Here is a 24,353-nt window from a genome sequence, read left to right on the forward strand (position 1 = left end):
TCCACAAGAAACAGGAAGGAACAGACAGGTGACTCCGTAGGACAGAACCGAATCTTGAAAATTTCAGAGCCAAGGCCAGCTCATCGGGATTATTTCAAAGAGCAAACACAATGAATCAGAAGTCTTCAAGTCAATGAAGTTAAAATATCACAGGGTGATTCAGTCATCGAGCGGAACAGCAGCTCGAGTTGAGATATCATCAATTACCAGAGCAATTTGAAAATGTTGAGGGCGTTCAATGAAGCCAGAAGTGACAACGTTGGAAGTAGCAGTTCCAGGCTGAGGATGGCATCAGGGTTGCATGCTAACAAACATATCTGTCAGCTATTGGATCTCTGGAAATGATAACTTTGTAAGGCAAGGTATGGAAGAATTTGTTGCTAAACATTGAGGAGTTAGCCAAGGCATTTGACAAAATGCTGTGGATGTGAAGCCGTAAAGGATGACTTAATCTTTAAGAAATTGTATCACTATGGGAATCAGGGATGGAAACTTGTCTGATTTTCTTGGCTTTAAGGAGGCAATCATGCTAGAACAAGTGATCCAGTATGTTACTCATGGAAATTCAGGCTCAGAATCAGTCTACTCTTCAAGTTCTGAAGAAGACTCAAACTGGACTTGAAACATTAACTCTGCTGGTCTCTCCACAGAGACTGCCATTCACCATTATATCCTATTTCCTGTTGCTTAGTCAACTTCGTACCTGTCCTGCTACTGTCCCTTTGAATCTTTGAGCAGCAGATGTCCTGAGGTGGTACAGTGATGGCTGATGGAACATTGGGGGAAGCAGGTAATCTTGGTGATGAAATCTAATGAGATCTATGTAATGCGATCTTCAGCTCTGAGTCCTATTTAGGACCAGCATTGTGAACAATCTGGGTCAGCCAGGGCGAGCAGACAGCTTGGGAGCAGAATATGCAGCAGTGACTGAGCAAGGTCCTTCTCAATAGTTAACTGAGAGTAAATGTCTCCTCAACCAGTAACGGGTGTTGGACAAGCAGGCCATATACACAAATTATTGTAAAATAAGGCTTTGTTCTTCACCTTGAAATAACCTTCTGAGATTCACTTTTTGAGCTGAAAGGCAAAGAGAAGATATTGAGCCAAGTGTTGAAAATTACAATAAGTGGGATATAATATTTCCTAACGATTAGGTAAACGCCTACTGTAATGTCTCTCAAAAGTATCATTGATGCAAAATGCAAGCATTCGTTTATATAATGGGAAATATTTCATTGTTCCTGAAGTTGTAGATATTGGACAAGTCATTAAGTGAACATTCATGTCAGCTTATCACTGTAATTAACAGGGGAGACAGTGTAATTATTCTCTGTACACAGAAGGTAAGACAATAATTAACTCAGTACACTCAGTGATTACAGGTATGTTGATAGTAAGCATGGATTATTGATGCCTGTTTTCACTTGTTGTTTGTATAATTTAGTAGTTCTGTCATTTCTATTCACAGAAAAGTAGAATTCATTGAGAAGAATACGGGTAATTACTTAGAGATGAGGACTGAGGTGGCTGGACTGAACTAGGAAAGGAGTTTAACAGAAAAGATAGCAGAAAACAATGGCAGATGTTTAAGAAAACAGTCTATGGTTCACAGCAAATCCAAGTGGCAGAGACCTTGGAGTGCAGGTTCATAGCTCCTTGAAAGTAGAGTCGCAAGTAGATAGGATAGTGAAAAAGGTGTTTGGTATGCTTTCCTTTATTGGTCAGAACATTAGAAAAGGAGTTGGGAGGTCATGTTGCAGCTGTACAGGATATTGGTTAGGCCACTTTTGGAATATTGTGTGCAGTTCCAGTCTCCTTCCTATCAAATGGATGTTGTGAAACTTGAAAGGGTTCAGAAAAGATTTACAAGGATTAGATTCCATTCAGAGTGGAAACAGGCTCGTCGACCCTCTGAAGAGCAACCCACCCAGAACCATTCCCCTGACTAATACACCTAACACTATGGGCAATTTAGCATAGCCAATTCACCTGACCTGCACATCTTTGGATTGTGGGAGGAAACCGGAGCACCCGGAAGAAATCCACACAGACACAGGGAAGAATGTGCAAATTCCACACAGACAGTTGCCCAAGGTGGGAATTGAACCCAGGTCCCTGGCTCTGTAAGGCAGCAGTGCTAACCACTGAGCCACCGCGCCACCTAGGATGTTGTCAGCTTTGGAGGATTTGAACTATCGGGAGAGGTGAATAGGCTGGGGCTGTTTTCTCTGGAGCGTTGGAGGTGGACGGGTGACCTTATAGAAGTTTATAAAATCATGAGCGGCATGGACAGGGTAAAGAGGCAAGATCTTTTCCCTGGGGTGGGGGAATCCAGGACTAGAGGGCATAGGTTTAGGGTCCCAAGGGAAAGATATAAACGGGACTTAAGGGGCAACTTTTTCACACAGAGTGCGGTGCGTGTATAGAATGAGCTCCCAGAGGAAGTAGTGGAGGCTGATACAATTATAGCATTTCAAAGGCATCTGGATGGGTATATGAATAGGAAGGGTTTAGAGGGAAATGGGCCGTATGCTGGCAAATGGGACTAGATTTGGTTAGGATATCTGATTGGCATAGATGAGTTGGACTGAAGGGTCTGTTTCCATGCTGTATATCTCTATGACTCTATGATCTAAGAAGGACTCTAGGAAAGGGATAACCTAACCATAGTTAGCCAAGGACATTAAATCAAATTGAAAGAGAAAGCATACAATGTGGCAAACATTAGTGGTAAACCAGAGGAATTTTGTTTTTTATTTTTGGAAAGTTTTAAAGGCCAACAAAGGATGACCAAAAAAAAGTGGAGAAAAGGAACCATGATGTTAAACCAGCAAGCAGACTATAAGACCACAAGACATAGGGACAGAAGTAGCTGTCAGGGAAGCATGGTGGCTTAGTGGTTAGCATTGCTGCCTCACAGCACCAGGGACCTGGGTTCGATCCTGCTCTCCAGTGGCTTTTTCTCTGCAGTTTGCATATCCTTCTGTGTCTGTATGGGTTTCCTCCTGTAGACCAAAGATGTGCAGGTTAAATTGATTGGCCATGCTAAGTTACCTGTCGTATCCAGGGATGTGCAGGTTGGATGGAATTACCATGGGAAATGCAGGATTACAAGGATGGGGTGGATCTGGGTGGGGTACTCTTTGGAGGTTAGGTGTGGACTGAATGGTCTGCTTCCATTCTGTAGGGATTCTAGTGCTGTCTGCTTTGCCATTCAATGTGATTAAAGCTGATCTGATAATCTTCAACTTCACTTTCCTACCGTTTCCCCATAACCTCCCTGATTAAACATCTGTCTGCCTCAGCCTTAAATGTACTTACTGACCCAGCTTTGACAGACCTCTGGAGTAAAGAATTCCACAGATTTACTACCCTCTGGGAAAAGCAATTCCTCTTTATCGCCTCACTAGGCAAAGTCTTACTCTGAGATTATACTCTCTGGTCCTGGATTCCCCCATCAAGGGCAACACCCTTTCCACAAATACTCTATCAAACCCCATTAAAGATATTATACGTTTCATTAAATTCATCTCTTCTGCTCAGAAGATCAAAAGGGACCATGAAATTAAAATATCAAGAGAAGTAAAAGAAAATATTGCCCTGAGACATTATGGAAATCCCTGCTGAGGGATGAAGGCTTCAGTAGATAACAAAGAATCTGGAGAGATAGCAGAGAGTGTGATTTTCAAACATGGAATTTTGTTAGGGAGTAAAGGTTAGTCTGAAATGTCTGTCAGCAGGTAAGGACTAAGTTTCCTGCCATCATGGTTAGGAGTCAATGTGTACTGGTGAATTGTTTTGGTTTAAATCTTGCTGGCAGCTATATGTGCGTTAAAATGTCTAGGTCCTAGATTTCTGGGGTGTAGATATGAAACTATTGACTTTGATGGTGTGAGCTGATGAGGTTTCAGAACAGTGAGCAGGAAATGGCGGGTTGCCCATTGTGGGAGGAGAGGCCGAGAGTCATCAGCAAAAATTCAGACAGTGTCGAGTTAGAAAAGCAGACAAAGCTGCAACAGAGCCACACATCACCACATCTTATGTTTCAGCAGCATAGAAAGGGAAGAGATCTAGAGACCTGATGAGACCCACAGCCATTGGAACTTCTTGGCTTCATAAGTCTTGAATTTCTACAGCATATTTCAGAAACTGAACTCTTTTTTTTTAATGGCGCAAAGAATAAAATTAGTCCTTCTGTAGCACCAGGAGTGAGCCGAGAACAGAGAATAGAGTGTAATACTGCTGCCCCTTATTTTCCACCTCAAACTCCCTTCATGAGTTCATTGTTCTCATGGTGGGTGTCCTTTTATGAAGCAGCAATGGTTAGCCCTTCCATGAAACATTGACAGTGACCTTGAATCGTTAAGATGCCTGTAGTGAAGAAGCTCCCTGACTCTGTCCAGCTCTTACAGGCAAATGTTTTAACACAAAAGGGGTCAATTCAGCTCCAGGCTAATGGCAACCTGTTAGGAAATCTGTTAAACCCAATGAAATGATCCCTCATTATTCAGGCTCAAAAGTGTTGTTCAAACTGCATTCGCTGCTCAGAATGTGGTCTCCTCTACACTGGAGAAACAAAGCATATTCTAAGTGACTGCTTCGCAGAACATCTACGTTCTGACCACAAAAAAGACCCTGAGCTTCCAGTTGCATGTCATGTCAACACACCACCCTATTCCCTGGCCAAAATCTCTGTCGCAGGCTTGCTGTAGTGCTCCATGGAAGCTCAGCACCAGCTGAAAGAACAACACCTAATTTTCCATTTGGGAAGCCTGCAGCCTTCTGGACTCAATGTCGAGTTCAATAGTTTTAGGGCCTGAACTGCCCCATGTCCTAGCCTCTACCCCACACACCAGGCCTTGTTATTACATAGTCTGTCATTACACATCACCTATTGTTAGCCACTAACAGTCTCCATGAACAGCTATTCACCATCCCAGCCAGATCATTATCGACTCCTTTGTCTGTCTAACTGTTCTTCTCTCTCTTTGGGCTCTATCAATTACTCCTCACCCTCTCTCCTTACGGGGAGAGTGCAGGTAAGTGGCATTGAAATGCCCATCAGCCATGATTGAAAGGGAGAATGGACTCGATGGGCCGAACGGCCTTACATCCACTCCTATTTCTTATGGTCTTATGGTCTCCTCCAACCTTATCTTCTGCATATAAACCAGTATTTTTCTGGCTACCATCAGTTCTGAGGAAGGGTCACCAGATCTGAAATATTAACTAGATGCTGCTAGACCTGCTGAGCTTTTCAGCAACTTGTGCTTTTGTTCAAATGGTGGTTTTACTCAAACCACCAAAACAGCATCATGATTCTGTGTTATACAAATCTGGTTTGTTACAGAACAATGTGACTAAAGCTGGCTTCTGTAATGCTGAACTTCTGCATGGACCATGAGATGTGAGGGTGTCTGTTGATCTTTTGATAGCACATGAAAATTAAGCTGAGATCCAAGAGCATTTCATAATTGCAAGACTTCTTATTTCTCCAGTTTTGGGTAACGTAGCTCAGTTTTGAGACAGCTCCTGTTGCAAACCTGAGGCAGGTTCTGCTCCAATTTCCAAATGCACAGCCTAAACTTGCTGGTGAGCAAAAGTGAGTTTTTAAGTCGATGGGAAAGGTGATGCAGTGGTGGAAGGTGAGGCAAGTGCAGGCATTTATCAGTTTCAGAAAGCATTGTAACAAGAAAACATGAAGAGACTGAATCATACCTTTTTTGGCTAAGTCCAAGTTGTGTCAAATTTTTAGGTGGGTTTTTCACCGTGAGTCCTTGTGGGTTTTCTCACTGTGCCTATTCAGACATATCTCATTAATGATCTACTACACTCCTATGGTGTTCCACATGCCTGATTCTGGCTCCATCTTAGGTCATGCTGTTCAAAGAACAACTCACCACTCAACAGACATCCTGGAATTGATGGGCATCTCTAGTGTCCATGCCATCTTTAAGCCCATTGTGCACATGGACAAGCACTGACAATCCAGAACTGCCCTGCACAGTTTCCCTTGGACATGGCAGACAAGGGTAAACCAGTGCCTTGCTGGGTGGAGTGACTTAGAGGTCCTGCTGGATGGAGTGGTGCAGATCTTCCTTCAGGATCATCAGTGGAGGCCACAATGCCAGCCCATGCTCTACGTTTGCTCCATAACAGCCTCAGCCAGCTGGAGGAATGCACAGCACTCTGGGAAGAAGGTCAATGACCTCCTCCACTTCTTTGGGACAGGTGCCACCATCTTCTTTCTAAGACTTCACACTCTCTCTATCTCTGTTACTGTCTCCTACCAAAGCTCGTGCTCTACCACTCTCACTATTGCCTGCAAGATCTTCCCTCGCTTGCTCTCATTTCTTTCATGCCCTGATGCCATCCTGCCTCCCTCTTGGTGGGGACACCTCCCCACCCAGCACCAACTTTCATCTCCTACCATACCAGCCTCTCTCTCATTCTAGGAGGAGGAGAGCCCCAGGAGGGCTGCACAACATGAGATGGGTAGTGGGCCATGCGATATTTGGCTTTTCATCTGTTATGAGGAGAGGGTCCGAACTCTGCCTACCTCTATTAACTGACTGACCGTGTCCAAGCCATGCACTGGCATTGGGTGTTGGGATGCCCCCTGAGTGAAGGCTACCTCTCGTGACGTGACTGAGGATTGCTAACAACTATGACAAGCTTCCTGTCTGAGCTAAATGGCACAGCAACAGGACAATAGCCTGGAATCTCTGGCCAAGAGGGCAAAACGCAAAAAGGCATGGCAGGTTCAGAGTGAGTGAAGAGCCTAGAGATATAGCCTGGTCTAGTCCTGGAGCTGGGTGTGTGTCCCTGAGTGCCCAATGCCCTTGCAGCACCAATACAGTGATAGATGCCGGTGCAGCCTGAGGTGCAGAAGCAAGAGGATCAGAGATATCTGTGGGTATGGGGTACCCATGGAGCATGTCCAACATGGACGCCATTTGGAACAGGCAGTGAGCTGAATTTGCCTGTGCTGACATCCACATTGAGAATTCTCTTGTTTGGCAAGTTTGGAAAGATAGGAAGCTGAATATTAATTTAGTGAGTTAGGCTGACAACAAGGCACTTAACAACCAATAATCTCCCAAAATTGACAACTCACTACTGCCTAGTGAGAATCTAACATACCATTCGTGAAAAGATGGAGCAACATTTCCTGATGTGAAGATGAGGCTTCTTGTCCAATTTGGCCAGAAACTTTGCCGTAGCCAATCCTGTTCAGACCCTATCATAGAGTCATAGAGACGTACAGCACGGAAACGGACCCATTGGTCCAACTTGAAAATGCCGCCAAGGTGTCCCAACCCAATCTAGTCCCATTTGCCAGCACCCAGCCCATATCCTTCTAGATCCTTCCTATTCATATTCCCGTCCAGATGCCTTTTAAATGTTGTAATTATACCAGCCTCCATCACTTCCTCTGGCAGCTCATTCCATACACGCACCACCCTCTGCGTGATAACGTTGCCTTTCGGTCCCTTTTAAATCATTCCCATCTCACCTAAGCTTAGTCTCTAGTTTTGGACTCCCCCACTCCAGGGAAAAGACCTCATCTGTGTATGCTATCTATGCCCCTCATGATTTTATAAACCTCTATAAGGTCACCCCTCAGCCTCCAATGCTCCAGGGAAAACAGCGTCAGCCTATTCAACCTCTCCCTATAGCTCAAATCCTCCAAACGTGGCAAAACCCTTGTAAATCCTTTCTGAACCCTTTCAACTTTTACAACATCCTTCTGATAGGAAGGCAACCAGAATCGCATACAATATTCCAAAAGTGGCCTAACCAATGTCCTGTACAGCCACAACATGACCTCCCAACGCCTATATTCAATACTCTGACCAATAAAGGAAAGCATTCCAAATGCCTTCTTCACTATCTTATCTACCTGCGACTCCACTTTCAAGGAGCTATGAACCAGCATTCCAAGGTCTCTTTTGCTTTCCCAAAATGCAGTACCTCACATTTATCTAAATCAAAGTCCATCTGCCACTCCTCAGCCCAGTGGCCCAATTGATCAAGATCTCGTTGTACTCTGAGGTAACCATCTTCGCTGTCCACTACAACTCCAATTTTGATGTCATCTGCAAACTTACTAACTATACCTCCTATGCTCACATCCAAATCATTTACATAAATGACACAAAGCACCAATCCTTGTGGCACTCCACTGGTCACAGGCCTCCAGTCTGAAAAACAACTCTCCACCACCACCTTTGAGCCAGTTCTGTATCCAAATGGCTAGTTCTCCCTGTATTCTGTGAGATCTAATCTTGTACACCAGTCTCCCATAGGGAACCTTGTCGAACTCCTTACAGAAGCCCACATAAAGCATGTCTGCCACTCTGACCTTATCAATCCATTTTGTTACTCAAGTTCATGAGACATGATTTCCCACACACAAAACTATGTTGACTATCCCTAATCAGTCCTTGCCTTTCCAAATACATGTACATCATGTCCCTCAGGATTCCCTCCAACAATTTGCCACCAGTGCTATCAGGCTCAGTGGTCTATAATTCCCTGGCGTTTCCTTCCCCTCTTTCTTAAACTGTGGCACCACGTTAGCCAAACTCTAGTCTTCTGGCACCTCTCCTGTGACTATCAATGATACAAATATCTCAGCAAGAGGCCTAGCAATCACTTCTCTAGCTTCCCACATAGTTCTCGGGTACACCTGATCAGGTCCTGGGGATTTATCCACTTTTACATGTTTCATGACATCCAGCACTTCCTTCTCTGTATTATGGATATTTTTCAAAATGTCACCATTTATGTCCCACATTCTATATCTTCCATGTCCTTCTCCATAGTAAACACTGATGCAAAATTCTTGTTTAATTTCTCCCTCATCTTCTGCAGCTCCATACAAAGGCTGCCTTTCTGATCTTTGAGGGGTCCTATTCTCTCCCTAGTTACCCTGTTGTCCTTAAAGTATTTATAAAATCCCTTTGGATTCTCCTTAACCCTATTTGCCAAAGCTAACTCATGTCCCATTTTTGCCCTTCTGATTTCCCTCTGTGTGTACTCCTCCTTCCTTTATGCTCTTCTGGGGATTCACTCGATCTATCCTGTCTATACCTGACATATGCTTCCTTCTTTTTCTGAACCAAACCCTCAATTTCTTTAGTCATCCAGCTTTCTCTACAATTACCATCTTAACTTTCATCCTAACAGGAATATACTGTCTCTAGACTCTCATTAGCTCATTTCTGAAGGCTTCCCATTTTTCAGCCATCCCTTTACCTGCGAACATCTGCCCCCAATCAGCTTTTGAAAGATCTTGCTGGATACTCTCAAAATTGGCCTTTCTCCAATTTAGAACTTCAACTTTTAGATCTGGTCTATCCTTTTCCATCACTATTTAAAAACTAATAGAATTATGGTCGCTGGCCCCAAAGTGCTCCCCCAATGACACCTCAGTCACCTGCCCTGCCTTATTTCCCAAGAGTAGGTCAAGCTTTGCACCTTCTCTTGTAGGTACAACTACATACTGAATCAGAAAATTTTCTTGTACACACTTAACAAATTCCTCTCCATTTAAACCCTTAACACTATGGCAGTCCCAACCTATGTTTGGAAAGTTAAACTCCCCTACCATGACCACCTAATTATTCTTACAGCTAACTGAAATCTCCTTACAAATTTGTTTCTCAATTTCCCGCTGACTATTAGGGAATTCCAATAAGGTGATCATCCCTTTCTTATTTCTCAGTTCCACCCAAGTAACTTCCCTGGATATATTCCGGGAATATCCTCCCTAAGTACAGCATATCCCATATCAAAAACTCCACTCCTCCTCCTCTCTTGCCTCCCTTTCTGTCCTTCCTGTAGCATTTGTATCCTGGAACATTAAGCTGCTAGTCCTGCTCATCCCTGAGGCATGTCTCTGTAATTGCTAGGATATCTCAGTCCCACGTTCCTAACCATGCCCTGAGTTCATCTGCCTTCCCTGTTAGGCCCCTTGCATTGAAGTATTTGCAGTTTAATTTATCAGTCCTACCTTGTTCTCTGCTTTGTTCTTGCCTGCTCTGACTGTTTGACTCATTCCTTTTCTCAACTGTACGAGTCTTAGATTGATCTCTTTCCTCATTATCTCCCTGGGTCCCACAGCCCCGACTTTACTAGTGTAAATCCTCCCGAACAGTTCTAGCAAATTTCCCTGCCAGTATATTAGACCCCTTCCAATTTAGGTGCAATCCGTCCTTCTTTTACAGGTCACTTCTACCCCAGAAGAGATTCCAATGATCCAAAAATATGAACCCTTCTCCCCTGCACCAGCTCCTCAGCCACACATTCATTTGCTCTATCCTCCTAATCCTGCCCTCACTAGCTCATAGAACCGGGAGTCATCTAGATATTACTACTCTCGAGGACCTCCTTTTTAAATTCCTGTCTAAATTTCTATATTCTCCCTTCAGAATCTCATCCATTTCCCTTCCTATGTTGTTAGTTCCAATGTGTACAATGACCTCCTACTGGTCCCTCTCCCCTTTGAGAACATTCTGCGCCCTCTCTGAGACATCCTTGATCCTGGCACCAGGGAGGCAACACACCATTCTGGTCTTTAGCTGCTGGTTGCAGAAACAACTGTCTGTGCCTCTGACTGAAGAGTCTCCTAACACAATTGATCACTTGGACCCTAATGTACCCCTCATTACATTTGAGCCAGTCTGGATACCAGAAACTTGGCTGTTTGTGCTACATTCCCCTGAGAATCCATCACCCCCTATATTTTTCAAAACAGCATACTTGTTTGAAATGGGGATAGCCTCATAAGATTCCTGCACTACCTGCCTACCTCTCTTACCTTTCCTGTAGTTAACCCATCTATGTGACTGTATCTGTGGATTTTTTCCCTTCCTATAACTGCCTTCCATTACACCCCCTTGCTCTTGTAAATTGCTCATTGCCTCTGACCGTCGCTCCAACTGATCTGATAGGATTCACAACCAAACACACTTCCTGCAGATATAATCATCAGTAACATGGAAACTCTCCCTAAACTCCCACATCCTACAGGAAGAGCATATCATACTACTAAAGGTCATCTTTGCTCCTTCACAATCGGCAGACCTAGAAAATAGCATCATTTTTTTTCTCTAAAAAACAGTGCTCCAGGCTAATTTACTACTTATGGTTTATAAACATATAATCAAGAAAGTACCCACTCTACTCACTACTGTAGACTTACAGCAAGGTTACACGTAAGAACTATGCACTTATCTGTTCTTGTGCTGTGAGCTCTCCCGCACAGCTTCCTCCAAGGTCAGCTGTGAATTTCGCTGTTTGATAATTTTCCCAGACGAACTCTGATGTCCAGAGATACTTGAACTCAAACAGCAAAGGCAGTAACTGTGCAGATTCACCGCTGTGTCAGTTAGTAATGTAGGTTTCTTTCTCTTTCACTGACCATGTGGTCGCTACCTTTTGTCTGTCTTCCTCCTGTTGTTTTGATCTTTTTTCCCTAAAGTTCCAAAACAATTCAACAGCTTAGAAAACAGTAATTGCTGCTCCTGGAATTCAAGGAAATCACCTCCAACACCTAAAATACCTCAAAAGGGAGCAGTTCTTACAGTCACAATTTTTCCCCATCTCCATCTTGGATTACCCAGAATCTTTTCAGATTGCACCTGAAGCATTGCTCCGGTGAGGTTAAACTGTGTATTGGTGTCGTTCTTGGAAGGAAGAGCTGAGTTCTTGAGGGAATCATGTCACTGTGGTGTTGGTGGGCAGATTAGAACACAATTTCCCAATTTTGAACTTCTGAAAATGCCATAATTCTGTGCCATCTACTTCCTCCTCAACTTTGTTGGAGGAACAAATAATCTTTCTGGAAACAAATTTGAATTCCATAGATATGCCATCTCTGCAATTTACATTCAGTACTTGGAGAAGCAGCAGAGTGGTGACGAATCCAGGTTTTTATCAGCATGAATTGATTTGCCCCAAGAATGCTCGTGTCAGATTAATAATTGAGTGATGCAGCGTCTCCCTTTAGATCTGGATTCAAAACTAATCAATAAGGAGAGGCTGAATAATCGACCCCTGCTCCTGCATTCCTAGAATTTCATAGAGTCTTCGAGCTGTATTTCAGATCAATGCTGAGTCTCACTCATAGTCATTGAGCTGTATTTCAGATCAATGCTGAGTCTCACTCCTGCTGGCTGTGAAATTCCTGAGTTTAGTATCAATTCAATTTGCAATTTACAGTAATTCTCTAATCTCGGATATGTAATTGGGTTAACTTCATCCAGAGAGACTGTAGGGTCAGCCTGGGTTAGGGTATGGAAGATACCAAATGTGCAGAATAGGATGTGGTTATGCAGTTACAGCTAAGTTTGCTTTGTAGGGACAGGATGGGGACAGGTGTACTCTGTGATGTGCTGTTCCAGACATGCCGCTGACTCAGAAAAAGGTTTCATTTCTCCGGAGTACAAAAGGAAAGAAGCTGATATAGTTGCAAGAGTTTTGGTGAGTCCTCCTCCAGGCTGCTGAGTTCAGTCTTGGCCATTGCACCTCAGGAAGCTGAGGAATGCATGGTGGTATACTGCAGAATCACTGGAATAACCTAACTCCTTGAGTATAAGATGCAAGAGTGACCTGACCATACTGTTCAAATTGTTAAAAGGTTTTGATAGGCCATTTGCATTTAAACTATTTCCTCTGCTGGGTCAATGAAATATAAGAGGATACTCTCAAAAGTTGAGACTGTGACATGTGGAAGTGAATTCAGGAAGCACTTTTTTCTTAACCACTTGTGAGATATGAGTGCCATTGGCTGAGCTGTCATTTAATGCCTGTCCCTAGCTGCCCTTGAGAAGGTGGTGGTGAGCTGCCTTCTTGAACTGTTGCTGTCCATGTGATGTGGGTTGACCCACAATGCCATTAGGGATGGAATCTCAGGATTTTGACTGAGTGACACTGAAGGAATGGTGATATATTTTCAAGTCAGGGTGGTGAGTGGCTTGGAGGGGAACTTGCAGGTGGTGGTGTTCCCTAGTATCTGTTGTCCTTGTCCTTCTAGTTGGAAATGGTGTGGGTTTGGAAGGTGCTGTCTGAGGATCTTTGGTGAATTTCTGCAGTGCATCTTGTACACGGCTCCTACTGAGCATTTGTGATAGAGTGAGTCGATGCTTGTGAATGTGATGCCAATCAAGCAGCTGAATGGTGTTAAGTGTTGTTGGAGCCGCAATCTCCCAGGCAAGTGGGGAGTATTCCATCACACTCCTGACTTGTGCCTTGTAGGTAGCGTCGAGAGTGTGTTGCTGAAAAAGCACATCAGCTCAGCCAATATCCAAGGAGCATGAGAATCAACCTTTAGGGCATAAGCCCTTCATTTTCCTGATGAAGGGCTTATGCCTGAAACATCGGCTCTCCTGCTTCTCAGATGCTGCCTGACCAGCTGTGTTTTTCCAGCACCACATTCTCGACTCTGATCTGCAGTCCTCACTTTCTCCTTGTAGGCAGTGGATATGTTTTGGAGAGTCAAGAGATGGGCTGCAGTATTCCTAGCCTCTGATCTGATTAGATTTAGATTTAGATTACATTAGATTAGATTACATTACAGTGTGGAAACAGGCCCTTCGGCCCAACAAGTCCACACCGCCCCGCCGAAGCGAACCCACCCATACCCCTACATTTACCCCTTACCTAACACTATGGGCAATTTAGTACGGCCAATTCACCTGACCCTGCACATCTTTGGACTGTGGGAGGAAACCGGAGCACCCGGAGGAAACCCACGCAGACACGGGGAGAACGTGCAAACTCCACACAGTCAGTCGCCTGAGGCGGGAAGTGAACCCGGGTCTCTGGCGCTGTGAGGCAACAGTGCTAACCACTGTGCCACCGTGCCGCCCATCTGCTTTCGTAACCACTGTGTTTATATGAAGAGTCAGTTTCTGGTCAATGGTAATGTCCAGGATGTTGATAGCGGGCGGATTCAGTTATGGTAACGCCATCGAACATCACGAGATGGCGGTTAGATGAACTCTTATCAGAGATGTTCATTGCCTGGTATTTTTGTGGGGCGGAATGTTACTTGTTATTTTCATACAATGAGTGGTAGTCATCTGAAGACCTGTTCCATAAAAAGCTGCAGATACAGAGTGAATGGAAAGATTTAATTCTGAGGTCAATTGATTTGTGTGAGATCAGGCTATGAAGTGACATGAGGTTTGTAGATGACAGTGAGGGACGGATAGCCTACTCCTGCTCCTACATTGTGAACATCCTTTTCCTTGAAAATTACAAACATTTAGCAGGAACAAATAAATACACAGCTCGATCAATTCTAGTATTTGAAGAGAAAGGTCACTCCTCCCTCACCTCAGAGGAGGGGTCAGTACCTTCAAAGCTAGTTTTCTGGAACACCATCTTTGAACATTGAGATCCAATAAAGCAAGAATATTCAGTAAATGGAGGAGATTCTATTTGAGAATGATTTTGATCTGAGGAGACTTCCAAATTCACATCTGTGTGAGTGGGTTTCCTGTTTAGGGTTGGCTGTTTTAACAAAGGTTTGCACTCCATCAGCACCACCTTGTGGTGACATCATGTACTGAGGACTCCATGCTCATTCATCATCTCAGCGGTGAAATCCAGAGCCACAAATTTGCCAAAGTCTCAAAAATAAATGACATTGTACCTTATGTAGCTGTAGGCAAATAAGGATAAAAAATGATATGATCAGCTTAATTTCATGGACATAACTGTAGGAAATGGATTTCAATGTAAGCATATGTGAGTAAATTCACTTTTGCACTGAAATAAACAGATCAAGCATTTTATTAAATGGTGTAAAAAGATACATGTCATGAACAAATGGTTGATAAATATATAATGGAATGTTGCTCTATACTTAGTGACTAGAATATAAAGGAATGATGTGGTTCAGGTGTGTCAGGAATTGGAGCTTTAAGAGTAATGTGACTATCAATTTGTGGACAGATATCTCCAAAAAACAGCTCCCTGATAATGGTCAGATAATCTGTTAATTTTAATGATGTTGGTTGAAGGATATATTTATATATTTATAAAATGAGCCAGAACAGCTACAATAAATGCACTGCTCTGCTGTGAAGTAAAACAATCTTTTTCTAAATTTCTACCTGAAAAGGCTAGAGACAAAGTTTGTTTCACATTAATTTGATGCACATTTTGCTTTTAACTTGTTTATGACCTGCAATGAATTTCCAATGTTTTCTGTTTTTATTTCTGGTTCCAAACATATTTCTACGATTTAGATATCAAATCCACATCAGATAGTTAATCTGATCTGACTGGGCCACTTCCGTGCTCATACGGAAGGACAGAGTGCATTTAACAGTGATTTAATGGTGATTGAAGATAATGAAATGCTTTTGCTTGTGGTTCTTGCTATTAATCTATGGTCCTATTAATCACTCTCTGAAAATTGTCTTGCAGCAAAGCATTGATGTTAATTATTGCACACAGCCTAGTCCAGTGGCACAGATGCTATTGAACGTGTGTTGGGTTGCCTCAATCTGATCTATTATTCAGAGGCCCTGAAGCATATGAGAAGGAAAACCATACAGAGCCTGTAATGAGTAGAAAATTCTGGTTTGTACCCCCCACCTCAAACTGAAATTTGATTTCATCCCTGAATTCTAATTATGGGCTTATACTCTGACCAATTTAGTCTTCCTGCCTTCCCCACATGAATACCCAACTCGAGCTCCGAGGGACTGAGTTTTATTGGTTCATTCCCCTCACAGTAAAGTAATTAAGGGATACGGTGAGAGGGCGGGTAAGTGGGGCTGAGGCCGTGAAAAGATCAGCCATGATCTTATTGAAAGGCGGAGCAGGCTCGAAGGGGCCAGATGGCCTACTCCTGCTCCTAGCTCTTATGTTTATGTTCCTATGTTTATGTTCACCAATTGCTACCTGAGATGAGATCAGAAAGTTAGTGAAGCTGGAACATTCAAGGTTTGAACGATTCAATAAAGTGGCTGAAAGTCATGGGACTGAAGTGCAGAATATCAAACAGTGGGGGAGGGAAGAAGTCATTTAGCCTCTTGAGACTATTCCATCACTCAATGAGATCCTGGCTGATCCGTTGCAATCTAACTGGACACATCCACCTTTTCCTCATTGCCTTAATCCTTCTGGGTGATCATAAATCATAGGGCTGCTCTTTCATTCGAGAGAGAGTGCTGGCGGGTGATGGTTTAACCTGAGGGTCACCATGCCTCAGGTGAAGGGGGGAGGTTGAAAAGGAGAGTAACCTAAGGCAGTGCAGGAACTGAACACACACTGATGCTATCAGTCTGCATTACAAACCAGCTAAACTAACTGATCATCACAGACTACCAAAGACAGCTTTAAAATTAATGAGAGTAACTTGATGTTTGCAGAGGAGCATGTCGAACACTCACCAGCCTTTGAGTGGAAGAGTTTCCTTGTTTTAAACCCAAAAGGCCTGGCTCAAATTGATAGAGACTGCCCATCCCTCTCATAAAGGAAATAGTGGGCAGAACTTTGCAGCCCCATTAGCAGTGGGCGGGGATAGGAAAAGGCAGCAGAAAGCTGTGGCAAGGTGCTGGGTAGTGTGCCGAGTGTCTCCCTGCCCCAATGACACATTGCTAACAGTGGGAGGTTACCAGGCAGCACAAACTGACCACTGAAGTGGTCAATTATAAGGGTCTATCCCTGCTTCAGTGAACACCTTGCCAGAAGAGTGGGTAGGGTGAGGTCTCTGATACAGGCGGTCACTGTCACTGAGAGCAGGTGGTGAGGTGAGGTCTCTGATACAGGCAGTCACTGTCACTGAGAGCAGGTGGTGAGGTGAGGTCTCTGATACAGGCAGTCACTGTCACTGAGAGCAGGGGGTGAGGTGAGGTCTGTGATACAGGCAGTTACCATCGCTGAGAGCAGGGGGTGAGGTGAGGTCTCTGATATAGGCAGTTACCATCGCTGAGAGCAGGGGGTGAGGTGAGGTCTCTGATACAGGCGGTCACTGTCACTGAGAGCAGGTGGTGAGGTGAGGTCTCTGATACAGGCAGTTACTGTCACTGAGAGCAGGGAGTGAGGTGAGGTCTGTGATACAGGCAGTTACCATCGCTGAGAGCAGGGGGTGAGGTGAGGTCTCTGATACAGGCAGTTACCATCGCTGAGAGCAGGGGTGAGGTGAGGTCTCTGATACAGGCGGTCACTGTCACTGAGAGCAGGGGGAGCAGTGAGGTCTCTGATACAGGCAGTTACCATCGCTGAGAGCAGGAGGTGAGGTGAGGTCCCTGATATAGGCAGTCACGATCACTGAGAGCAGGGAGCGGGTGAGGTGAGGTCTCTGACACAGGCAGTCACCATCACTGAGAGCAGGGGATGAGGGGAGGTCTCTGATACAGGCAGTAACGATCACTGAGAGGGAGCAGGTGAGGTGAGGTCTCTGATACAGGAGGTCACCATCACTGAGAACAGGGGGTGAGGTGAGGTCTCTGATACAGGCAGTCACTGTCAGTGAGAGCACTGGGTGAGGGGGATCATGGTCCACAGTGACACCAACAACATTGGTAGGAATGAATGATCTTATTGTCGCATTATCTTTAAGATACAGCAAAAAGTGTTTTTTCGCCACAATCCAGCACCACGTTGAATTGCAAAAAGAATAAGAAGACATTACTTAAATAAGAGTTCATCTTCTGTTCAAGACCGGTTCCAGAGCTTCTGTAAGATCTTCTGGTCCTCAAGGAGTCCTGCTCCTGGGTACAGCAACAAGGATACTGAAGCTCCAGGAGGGCCTGGTTTTGCAGCTGTCACCGCCCTGCCAACACCGCCAAATGTCCTGGCTCCGGGCCTACCACCACCAGGAGTACAGGCTCCAGGCCTATCATTGCCAAGAGACCAGACTCTGGGCTACCACCACCAGAAGTCAGGGCACCACCACTGCCATCAGGAGTCCTGATTCTTGCCACCAATGTTGCAGCCACTGGCCCATCCACGCCCTTTCAGCCTCAAGATGAAGGAAGATAAGAAAAAGACAATGAAAAATATAACAGAGAAAAACGTTGGCCTGCAACTGACGGGCTCCGAAAAGCCTGAACACTGCCTACTTTGCTGGTGCTGCCACCTTGAAGAGGTAGGAAGAGGGATGAGGTCCTGAAGGCAGATTTCAGGGAATTAGGAAAGAAACTAAAGAACAGTAAACTCAGGATTTCTCCCAGCCCTCTCTGCTAATAAGCATAAGATCTCGCAAGGAATTAAGGGCTACAGGGAGAGTACGGTTAAGTGGAATTGAAACGCCCATGATTAAATGGTAGAGTGGACTTGATGGGCTGAATGGCCTTGCTTCCATTTCTATTTCTTATGGTCTTTTGGTCTTATGAGAATTGATCGATTGAAGTCAGGGCTGAAGAACTGGTATAGGACGCAGATTATCATATTCCTGAGACATTGGCACCAGTTCTGGGGCAGTGGGGACCTACATAAGCTTTGCATTGACACGAAGCTAAGCAGCAATAAAGGCTGTAAGGGAGATGTGAGCTGTTTCAGGAGAATCTGGGCAGGAGTAGTGAGTGGGCTAGGACATGGCAGATGGAATATAATGTAGAAACATGTGAGATTACCCAAGTTGTAGGAGGATCAGTTGTGCAGAGTATTTCTAAAGTGCTGAGAAGTGTCAAAATGGACCTAGGTATCAATATCAACAAGTCACTAAAGGTTAACATGCCAGTGCTGCAAGCTATTAGGAAGGCTTGCATCATGTTAGTATTTATTGTATTTGAGAAGAGGAATAGTGAAGTCTTGCTTCATTTGTATAGGAGCTGAAAATGTGTTGCTGGAAAAGCGCAGCAGGTCAGGCAGCATCCAGGGAACAGGAGAATCGACGTTTCAGGCATAAGCCCTTCTTCAGGAAGCGCTTTTCCAGCAACACATTTTCAGCTCTGATCTCCAGCATCTGCAGACCTCACTTTCTCCTCATTTGTATAGGAGCTTGGTTGGACCACCCCTGGAGTTCTGAATGCAGCTTTGGTCTCCTTATTTCAGGAAAGCTATCATTGGAGTGTAACAATGGTTCCCCGTCTTGTTCCCAGGATGAAAGGATTGTCCGATGGTGGCAATGTTTGTTGTGAGAGGCAAGAACATTCTTTCACATTCCCTTGTCTTCCTTTTTTTTTAGTAGTTATTTTTCCCTTGGGGAATCTCCAACTTCACCACCTGGAGCTTTCACTTGCTCCTTCCAGTGCCTCTTGCACTAAGACCTCTGTGTTTTCCAAGTGTGACTCGCTTTTCCCATTTTTCCCAGCACACTTCCTTGTTCCAGCTTTCCTGAAGAGCCTCTGAATGAAGTGTTTTCTTTGATGTGTTGAACTTGCCTTTTTCACAGCTACTGCTGTTTCTCTCTCTCTTCACAATCATGTTTTACTGAATAAAATTGTAATACTCTTTTTAAAGTTGTAATACTCTTAATGTAATAGACTCACTTACTTGACTTTTCTTCGTCTGGGTCATTAGGGATTCATCTCCTTGTTGTGGGGGTCAGGTCTGTACCTCAGCAATCATGTGGTATTACTTGCATTGTCACTAATGGTACATTGTGATACCTGCCATTATATGGCTCAGAAGAAGGATTAAATAAGATAGTTTGGGACCATCAATTCTCCTTTATCAATACTTTGACTTGGGCTATCTAATGGTCAGTGGTAGAGGATAGACCATCATGGAGTCTTTGCTGGAGGGGTACTGCTCCTAGTTAACAGTGTTTGATAGCAATGAATACAACCATATTACTAATCAGGCCAAATAAATAGGGAGTTGCCTATGAAGGTTACAAAGATCTCACTGTCTCCAAACACTGACTTCATGTTACCAAAAGAGAAAATGCTGGAAACTCTCAGCAGGTCTGGCAGCATCTGTAAGGAGAGAAAAGAGTTGACGTTTCGAGTCTAACTGACCCTTTTTTTTATTGACTTCATGTTGGCAGAATGGGGGAGCTGAAGGTAATGTGAACATTAACTCCTTCAGAATCATATACAACACAACTCAGCCAAGCTCCTTTGACAGCACCTTCCAAACCACAAACTCTACGACCAGGAAGGCAGAAGATGTATGGTACTCCACCGTTACAAGATTTCCCCCATGCTACTTGAATTATATTGCAATTCCTTCACTGGATCTAATTCACGGAATTCCCTCCTTAATAAGATTTTGGGTACCCATACACCACAGTTAAGAGTGATAGCCTTTCACGGCTGTGTTTAACATTAGATGGTATCAAGGGGGCCTGGTGAAATGAATCAACTGGAGGCAAGCTGTCTGCTGCTTGAAGTTGGTCATCTCAGCTCCAGGACATCTCTGCGGGAGTTCCTCAGGATAGTGTCCTCAGCCCAACCACCTTCAGCTCCAACATCAATGAAATTCCCTCCATCATAAGGTCAGAAATGGAGATGCTCACCAATGATTGCACAATGTTCAGCCCCATTCACGACTCCTCAGATACTGAAACAGTCAATGTTCAAATGCAACAAGATCTGGACAATAGCCAGGCTTGGGCTGACAAGTGGGAAGTCACATTCCCGCTACACAAATGCCAGACAATAACCATCTCCAATAAGAGACAATCTTACTACAGTCCCTTGACATTCAATGGTGTGACCATCACTGAATCCCCCACTAACAACTAGACTCAATATAAAGACATTGGCTTCAATAGCAAGTCAGAGGCTAAGAATACTGCGGTGAGTAATTCACCTCCTGACTCCCCAAAGCCTGTCCACCATCTACAAGACACAAGTCAGGAGTGTGATGGCACTTGCCTGGATGGATGCAACTCCAACAAAACTCAAGGACACCATCTAAGGCAAAACAGCCCAATTGGTTGGCACCACATCACAAGCATCCATACCCTCCACAGCAACACTCAGTTATAGCAGTGCGTACTATCAACAACATATCCTGCAGAAATTCACCAAAGATCCTTAGACAACACCTTCCAAACTCAGAGGAAGCTGGAAGAACACAGCAAGCCAGGCAGCATCAAGAGGTGGAGAAGTCAATGTTTTGGGTATAACACTTTCTAGTCTTGAACAAGGTTACACCCAAAACATTGACTTCTCCACCTTCTGATGTTGCTGCGTTTTTCCAGCCTCCTGTTTGCCTACCTTGGATTCCAGCATCTGCAATTTTTTTTGTCTCCTTCCAAACCCACAACCACTACCATACAGCAGGACATGGGCAGTAGGTGCATGGGAACACCACCTTATACAAATTTCTCTAAAAGCCACTCACCATCTTGACTTGGAAATATACTGTCTTTTCTTTACTGTCGCTGGGTCAAAATCTTGGAAGACTCTCCCTAAGGGCATTCTGGGTCTACCTACAGCACACGGAATGTAGTGGTCCAAGGAGACAGCTCATCACCACATTCTCAAGAGCAACTAAAGACGGGAAATAATTACAGGCCCAGCTGGCGACGACCATGTCCTACAAGTGAATAAATATTAAAAAGGACTGCAGTGGTTCAAGAGTACAGTTCACAACTACCTTCCCAGTGGTAAGTTTGAATGGGTATTAAACGTTGGCCTTGCCAGAAATATCCACATCCTGTGAAAGAATTAAAAAAAACTCAAATCATGAACCATAAATTGACACAAAATTTTACGAGTGAGGAGAAATTGCAGATGAAATCAAGGGTAAATGAAAGGTGGTCCGTATTGATGTTACTATCCTGAACAATAAGCTCAATTATTCTCCAGAGCAGATCCATATTAATACAGTGCCTGAACATTTTCATTGTTAATCTTATATTAATTTGGCACTGGCTGTAGGATGAATGCAGTTTCAACTCAGAAACCTGCCAGCTTTAGTGGGTGAGAGCACTCTGATTGTAGATGTAAATCTGGGGTATGCATCAACTGGGTGACAGCAGGTAGCAGGTATGCTACCTTTCAGTTTTATAAACATGGTCCTGGTCATTAAACTACTTTGACTGAACATGGAGTGATCTCATTAATTGTTAGAGTTAGTTATTTGTGTTTACCTTATGATCACGAGCATGTAAACATGAAAAAGGGCTTTGTTGAAAGCAACTTGCTTTTCTGTCTGAAGCTTATTTAAAAATATCATTATGCAAATCTTGTTGACAACAAAGAGATTACAGTTACTTATGATTTTCCTGCAACAATAGTTTTGTCTTAACCAGTAAATAAATCATATTGTGGTCAAATGGGGTTTATGCGATTGAACATTAGAGAGGATTACTTTTAAAAAAGTTGAATCTCATTAAAGATCAGACCTTTTGGTCAGGATATTATTATACTGGACAGACAATCTGTGCTCCTGAGTCAGGGAGATTTAGCTTGGATTTCTGTTTCAGAACACGACCTAGTTAGTTTCATTTTTGGTGAGTTATTGCAATGCATCATGTAGAAAGTACACAATGCTGTCATTGAATGTTGGTGGGAGCGGGAGTGAATGTTTACAGTGGTGAATAGGATGCAAATCAAGTTGGATATGTTTTTCTGGATGGTTTCAAACCTTTTGAGTGTTAAAGCAGCAAACATCCAGGCAAATGAGGAGTATTCCATCACATTCCTGGCTTGTATCTTTTATGGAGGGTAGACTTTGGCGAGTAAGGAGATAAATTATTCACTGCAGAATTGCTTGCTTCTGACTTGCTCTTGAAGCCATGGTATTTAATGGAAATTTTATTGATGGAAAAAACATTAAATTTCGAGAAGCAATGTTGTCTTTTGTTAGAGATGACCAATTCATAGCAGAGAACATAGAACATATAACATTACAGCGCAGTACAGGCCCTTCAGCCCTCAATGTTACCCCGCCCTGTGGAACCAATCTGAAGCTCATCTAACCAAAACTATCCCATTCTCATCCAAATGCTATCCAATGATCATTTAAATGCCCTTAAAGTTGGCGAGTCTACTACTGTTGCAGGCAGGGTGTTCCATGTCCCGACTACTCTTTGAGTAAAGAAACTACCTCTGACATCTGTCCTATATCTATCAGCCCTCAATTTAAAGCTCTGTCCCCTCATGCTAGCCATCACCACCCGAGGAAAAAAGCTCTCCCTGTCCACTCTATCTAACCCTCTGATTATCTTATATATCTCAATTAAGTCACCTCTCAACCACCGTCCCTCTAACCAAAACAGCCTCAAGTCCATGAGCCTTTCCTCATAAGACTTTCCCTCCATACCAGGCAACATCCTAGTAAATCTCCTCTGAACCCTTTCCAAAGCTTCCACATCCTTCTTATAATGCAATGACCAGAACTGTACACAATACTCCAAGTGCGGCCGCACCATAGTTTTGTACAGCCGCAGCATGACTTCATGGTTCCAAACTCAATCCCTCTACCAACAAAAGCAAACACACCATATACCTTCTTAACTACCCTATCAACCTGGGTGGCAACTTTCAAAGATCTATGTACCGGGTCATTGAGATCTTTCTGTTCATCTACACTACCAATAATCTTACCATTAGCCCAGTACTCTTTATTCCTGTTGCTCCTTCCAAAGTGAATCACCTCACACTTTTCCTCATTAAACTCCATTTGCCATCTCTCAACCCAGCTCTGCAGCTTATCTATGTCCCTCTGTAACCTGCAACATCCTTCAGTACTATCCGCAACTCCACTGACCTTAGTGTTATCTGTAAATTTACTAACCCATCCTTCTATGCTCTCATCCAGATCATTTATAAAAATGACAAACAACAGTGGACCCAAAACAGATTCTTGCGGTACCCCACTAATAACTGAATTGCAGGATGAATATTTCCCATCATCCACCCCCTCTGTCTTCTTTCAGTTAGCCAATTTTTGATCCAACTGTTAAATCATCCTCAATCCCATGCCTATATATTTTGTGCAATAGCCCCCCCATGGGGAACCTTATCAAACACCTCACTGAAATCCATATACACCACATAAACCGCTTTATCCTCACCCACCTCTCTGGTCACCTTCTCAAAGAACTCAATGAGGTTTGTAAGGCATGACCTACCCTTCACTAACTGTGTTGACTACCCCTAATCAACTTATTCCTCTCTAGATGATTATAAATCCTATCTCTTATATACCTTTCCAATACTTTACCCACAACCGAAGTAGGGCTCACAGGTCTATAATTTCCAGGGCTGTCTCTACTCCCCTTCTTGAACAAAGGAACAACATTTGCTATCCTCCAGTCTTTTGGCACTATTCCTGTAGACAATGACGACACAAAGATCAAAACCAAAGGCTTGGCAATCTCCTCCCTGGCTTCCCAGAGCATCCTAGGATAAATCCCATCTGGCCCAGGGGACTTATCTATTTACTTGAATATTACTTGACACTTATCAATCCAAGTCATGAGA

General features: G+C 43.7%; 1 protein-coding gene across 1 annotated transcript in view; it reads right to left on the reverse strand.

Moving 5' to 3' along the window:
- Positions 1 to 970: 970 nt before the first annotated feature.
- Positions 971 to 24,353, reverse strand: part of adra1d (adrenoceptor alpha 1D) — a 156,774-nt gene continuing 133,391 nt past the window's right edge. Inside the window, exon 4 of the transcript XR_015758488.1 lies at positions 971 to 1,077. The gene's annotated coding sequence lies outside the window, so the exon portion shown is untranslated. The remainder of the gene's footprint in view (positions 1,078 to 24,353) is intronic.

The sequence above is a fragment of the Chiloscyllium plagiosum genome, unplaced genomic scaffold (assembly GCF_037043375.1).
Source record: "Chiloscyllium plagiosum isolate Xiang-an unplaced genomic scaffold, Cpla_swu_hap1 HiC_scaffold_1, whole genome shotgun sequence".
NCBI classification, from domain to species: domain Eukaryota; kingdom Metazoa; phylum Chordata; class Chondrichthyes; order Orectolobiformes; family Hemiscylliidae; genus Chiloscyllium; species Chiloscyllium plagiosum.